This window comes from Myotis yumanensis, unplaced genomic scaffold (assembly GCF_028538775.1).
Source record: "Myotis yumanensis isolate MYYU_CA2020_CCGP unplaced genomic scaffold, mMyoYum1.0.hap1 SCAF_19, whole genome shotgun sequence".
Classification (NCBI taxonomy): Eukaryota; Metazoa; Chordata; class Mammalia; order Chiroptera; family Vespertilionidae; genus Myotis; species Myotis yumanensis.
In genome coordinates this window covers 12,851,159-12,857,469 of record NW_027223770.1, presented here as the reverse complement: position 1 = coordinate 12,857,469, position 6,311 = coordinate 12,851,159, and positions in this window count along the sequence as shown.

Genomic DNA, 6,311 nt, shown 5'->3' with positions numbered 1-6,311 from the left:
ATAAAATACGGACATCTCTTGGGCGTGGCCTTAAGACCTTGCCTGCTGAGGTTCAGCTTGCTTCTCCGAGTTACTCTTTCATTCCCCCCTTGTTTATATTTTTATTGATTTCAGAGAGGAAGAGAGAGGGATAGAAACATCAATGATGAGAGAGAATCATTGATCGGCTGTCTCCTGCACGTCCCCCGCTGGGGATGGAGCCCGAAACCCGGGCAAATGCCCTGACCAGGAATCGAACTGTGACCTCCTGGTTCATAGGTCGACACTCAACCACTGAGCTACACCGGCCGGGCTAGAATGTACATTTTAAGAAAGTGGGGATCTTGTCTATCTTGTTCAACTCTGGGCCTAGCACAATTCGTGGCCTTGAGTTGATGCTCAAATATTGGTCGAACGGATGACTGTCGAGTAAAACCTCCAGACTACTGGTGCCCGATTATTGATAATACCACCCCAGGAACCGGACAGGCAAGAAAGCACATCCTCAAAGGCAGTACAAACTCTTACTTAGGTCCTTCTGTCAGTGGAATTTCATTTTGGCCCTTTGCATACCCCCTGCCCCCCAAGTTGAACATATTCTAGACTGTAGGGTGATAGGTGATGCCCCTCCTAGGGTAAACTAAATGGTCCAGGCCTAGTGCCTTTTGTGACTCAACATCAGCACGTTTTCACCAATCCCCAAAACACTTTCATAATATGTTAGTCTCAGGTACAATCTGAGTAGCACAGAATTTGAAGCTGGACTGCTTGGGTTCAAATGCTGGCTCAGGCAATTGACTAACTGAGTGACCTTGGGTCAGTTACTTAATCATTCCATCCGTGCTTCATGTATTATTAAACAAGCGAATACATGTAATGTGCTTAGAATAGTGCCTGGCACATATTGAGCATCATTTATGTGTTTTTCCATTATTATTATTCAGCCTCTTCCTGGGCTTTAACCTCCATACTCTAAAAGTGTGTAGACCTTGCCCTACCTGGTTTGGCTCAGTGGATAGAACGTTGGCCTGTGGACTGAAGGGTCCTGGGTTCGATTCCGGTCAAGGGCACATACCCCAGTTGCGGGCTCGATCTCATCATTGATGTTTCTATCTCTCCCTCTCCCTTCCTCTCTGAAATGGGATAAATATATATATATATATATATATATATATATATATATATTTTTTTTTTTTTTTTTTTTAAGGCAAACACTCTACCTTTAAAAAAAGTGTGTAGATCTTAAAATGAGTGGGTGAGAGTAGGGAGAAAAATCTCCATTTTATTTTCTTTTTTTTAAAAAAAATATTTTATTGATTTTTTACAGAGAGGAAGGGAGAGGGATAGAGAGTTAGAAATATCCATGAGAGAGAAACATCAATCAGCTGCCTCCTGCACACCCCCTACTGGGGATATGCCTGCAACCAAGATACATGCCCTTGACCGGAATCGAACCTGGGACTCTTCAGTCCACAGGCCGACGCTCTAGCCATTGAGCAAAACTGGTCAGGGCTCCATTTTCTTTTCTTTCTTTTTGGTTAATCCTCACCCGAGGATATTTTTCCACTGATTTTTAGAGAGAGTGGAAGAAGTGGGAGAGACACAGAGAGAGAAACAGCTATGTGAGAGAAACACATCCATTGTTTGCCTCCTGCACATGCCCCAGCCAGGGCCAAGGATCAAGCTTGCAACCAACGTATGTGCCATTAACTAGGAATCAAACCCTTCGGTCTTCAGGCCAATGCTCTAACCATTGAGAAAAACTGGCTAGGGTGAGGGACCCTGCCTTTTAAGTAATAGTAATAGTTTGATTCAAATTAAAAAATAACTTTCAATCAATAACCATACCATTTATGCCATATAACTTATGTACCATAATGGGAGGTAGGATGGTCATTCTGTAACAGAGCCAGAACTAGGAATCTTTGCCTAAAAACAAACGAGACTTAATGCCTACATGTTATGAGTGTTTGCATCAACCCCTGTGATCACCATCTCTACTTGAGGGAGAAAGTATCTTATAATTCTCTTCATTGTACTCTAATTTCTATACATGTAAAATCTCCTTTTAAAAAAAATATATTTCTATTGATTTCAGAGAGGAAGGGAGAGGGAGGGAGAGATAGAAACATTAGAAACATCAATGTTGAGAGAGAATCATTGATCGGCTGCCTCCTGCATGCCCCCTACTGGGGATTGAGCCCACTTTGCCCTTGACCAGAATCAAACCTGGGACCCTTCAGTCTGCAGGCTGACCCTCTATCCACTGAGCTAAACTACCTAGGGCTAAAACCACCTTTTAATGATACAGACAGTGGACAGAACCCTTGAATTCCAAGTCCCCCTTTCCTAACATAAAACTGAAACTTTTTTTTTTTTTTAAACTGTTGACATATGCCGGGAAGCAGAACCTCAACGAATTGAGATAATGCTCCCTCTAGGTCTGTTTTTTTTTTTTTTTTAAATATATTATTTCTTTATTCATTTCAGAGAGGAAGGGAGAAGGAGAGAGAGATAGAAACATCAACGATGAGAGAGAATCATTGATCGGCTGCCTCCTGCATGCACCCCACTGGAGATTGAGCCCGAAACCCAGGCATGTGCCCTTGGCCGGAATCGAACCTGGGACCCTTCAGTCCGCAGGCTGACGCTCTATCCACTGAGCCGAGCCGGCTAGGGCTGAAACTTTTTAAAAAATATATATTTTGTTGATTTTTTACAGAGAGGAAGGGAGAGAGATAGAGAGTTAGAAACATCCATGAGAGAGAAACATCAATCAGCTGCCTCCTACACATCTCCCACTGGGGATGTGCCCGCAACCCAGGTACATGCCCTTGACCGGAATCGAACCTGGGACCTTTCAGTCCGCAGGCCAATGCTCTATCCACTGAGCCAAACCGGTTTTGGCAAAACTTGAAAAACTGTTTAAAAGCATGAACCATTGTGTTTTCCCATTCAGGTCCCTGTTTCCATGTTTTCATTTCCTATACATCATCTTAGTGGTTTCTCTGGACATCTTTCCTTCTGAAAATGAATACTGTTTTTGTTTAACCCTCCAGGTCACCTAGAAGCCTCTCACTCCATTTCTGGTGCAAAGCCTATTCAAAAAGTAGTCATGACTTAGGTCAGGGGCCCTCCTTGGATTAGACCATCAGATCCGTCTATACCTGTAATACTAGAGTGACTCAGTGATCTTACAAAAGTTTACTCACCTGGGATTCACCATATAACCATCTTAACCAGGCAAACTTTCTGCTGCAACAATGAGTAACTCTGACTCAAATTCGTTTAAGCAGTAAGGGCATTTGTCATTTCCCATAATATGAAGTCTTATAAGGCAGCTCAGGATGTGAGAGTGAAACATTGACCACTGCCTTCCGCATGTCCTCCACTGGGGATCGAGCCATCTAAGTTGTATATGGCAGAATTTCTCTTCTCTCTCTTTTAAAAAAATCCTCACCTGAGGATATTTTTTCCATTAATTTTTAGAGAGCCCTGACTAGTAATTAAACCAGCGATCTTTTAGTGCACTCGACAAAGCCCAGCCAGCTGAGCCACGCCAGCCAGAGCACTTTGTGTCCGCTTTTAAGAACAGAGCACTTCCTCCAGAAACCTTATGAGATGCCTCTTCCTATCCCCACCCCATTGGGTTACATGTCCCTTCCTAAAGCAAACACTAGTAAGAGTGGGGCCACCCAGGCCTGAGTTAGACCAAACAATACTGTGGGTTTGGCTTCAGGAAGAAGAAAGAAGAACTTCTGGGTAGATGTTCAAGCAACTGTGGACTAAAACTCTCCCTTACTAGAATTTTAAAAAAGAAGGCCTGCCCAGCCATCTTGGCTCAGTGGTTGAGCATCGACCTATGAACCAGAAGGTCACAGTTTGATTCCTGGTCAAGGCATATGCCTGGGTTGTGGGCTCGATCCCCAGTAGGGGGATGTGCAGGAGGTAGCCTATCAATGATTCTCTCTCATCATTGATGTTTCTTTTTTTTTTTTTTTTTTTTTTTTGGTTAATCCTCACCTGAGGATATTTTTTCCATTGATTTTTAAAAAAAAATTTTTATTGTTATTACATATGTGTTCTTATCCCCACGTTACCCCCTATACCCCCCACTCATGCCCTTACCCCCCTGTTGTCTGTGTCCATTGGTTAGGCCTATATGCTTGCATGTAAGTCCTTTGGTTGATCTCTCCCCCTTCCCTCTACCTTCCCTCTGAGGTTTGACGGTCTGATCGATGCTTCTCTGTTTCTGGATCTGTTTTTGCTCATCAGTTTATGTTGTTCATTATATTCCATAAATGAGTGAGATCATGTGGTATTTATCTTTCTCTGATTGGCTTATTTCACTTAGCATAATGCTCTCCAGTTCCATCCATGCTGTTGCAAATGGTAAGAACTCCTTTTTTACTGCAGCGTAGTATTCCATTGTGTAAGATGTACCACAGTTTTTTTAATCCACTCATCTACTGATGGGCACTCCATTGATTTTTTTTTTAATATATTTTATTGATTTTTTACAGAGAGGAAGGGAGAGAGATAGAGAGTTAGAAACATCGATGAGAGAGAAACATCGATCAGCTGCCTCCTGCACATCTCCTACTGGGGATGTGCCCGCAACCCAGGTACATGCCCTTGACCGGAATCGAACCTGGGACCCTTCAGTCCGCAGGCCGACGCTCTATCCACTGAGCCAAACCGGTTTCGGCTCCATTGATTTTTAGAGAGAGTGGAAGAGAGAGGGAAAGAGACACACAGAGATGTGAGAGATACTACATTGATGTGAGAGAGACACATTGACTGGTTGCCTCCTGCACCAGCCCCGACCAGGGCCCAAGCCAAGGAGGAGCCTGCAACTGAGGTACGTGCCCCTGACCAGGATCGAAACCGGGACCCTTCAGTTCGCAGGCCGATGCTCTATCCACTGAGCCAAACTAGCTAGGTCTCCTTGTTTTATGGCTGGAAAATATTCCATTGTATGTACATACACATTACATTTTCTCTATCCATGCATCAATTGATGGACACCTAGGTTGTTTCCATAGCTTGGCTATTGCAAATAATACTGCAATAAACATGGGAGTGCAGACATCTTTTCAAGATAGTGATTTTTTCCCTAGCTGGTTTGGCTCAGTGGATAGAGCGTTAACCTGTGGACTGAAGGGTCCCAGGTTCGATTCTGTCAAGGGCACATGCCTGGGTTGCGGGTCTCAATCCCCAGTGAGGGGCATGCAGGAGGCAGCTGATCAATGAGTCTCTCTCATCGTTGTTGTTTCTATTTCTCTCTCCCTCTCCCTTCCTCTCTGAAATCAATAATCATGTATTAAAAATTAAAAACACACAAAGATAGTGATTTTGTTTCCTTTGGGTAAATACTCAGGAGTGGAATTTCTGGATCATATACTAGTTATATTTAAAAAAAATATTTTTATTAATTTCAGAGAGGAAGGAAGAGAGAGAGATAGAAACATCAATGATGAGAATTATTGATTGGCTGCCTCCTGCAAGCTCCCCACTGGGAATCAAGGCCACAACCCGGGCATGTGCCCCTGACCTCAATCGAACCCAGAACCCTCAGTCCACAGGCCAATTGAGCCAAACCGGCCATGGCTGCTAGTTCTATTTTTAAATTTTGAGTAACTTCCACATTTTTTAAAAATATATTTTTATTGATTTCAGAGAAGAAGGGAGAGGGAGATAGAAACATCAATGATGAGAGGGAATCATTGATTGGCTGCCTCCTGCACGCCCCCTACTGGGGTTCGAGTCCGAAACCCAGGCATGTGCCCTTGACGGGAATCAAACCCAGGACACTTCAGTCCGCAGGCCAATGCTCTGAGCCAGACCAGCTAGGGCATAACTTCCATATTGTTTTCTATAGCACCTGTACCAATTTACAATCCCACCAACAATGTACAAAGGTTTTCTTTTCTTCACATCCTTACCAACACTTGTTATAATTTTTTATTGAATGTATTGGGGTAACATTGGTTAATAAAATTATGTAGGTTTCAGGTGTACAATTCTATAAGACATCATCTGTATATTGTACTATGTGTTCACCGCCCCAGGTCAAGTCTCTTTCCATCACCATGTATTTCCCCTTTAGCCTCTTCTACCTCCCTCCACCTCCTTCCCCTCTGACTCTTTGGTTCATGGGCTAATGCTCTAACCACTAAGCACACCAGCCAGGGCCATCGCCACTTACTATATCGTCTTTGGCTGCTTTTGTGCTATGATTGTGGAGTAGTTGCGGCAGACAGTTTGGTCTGTGAGCGTAAACATTTATATTTTGGCCCTTTATTTGAAAATGACTGTGTCGGAGAGCAAAG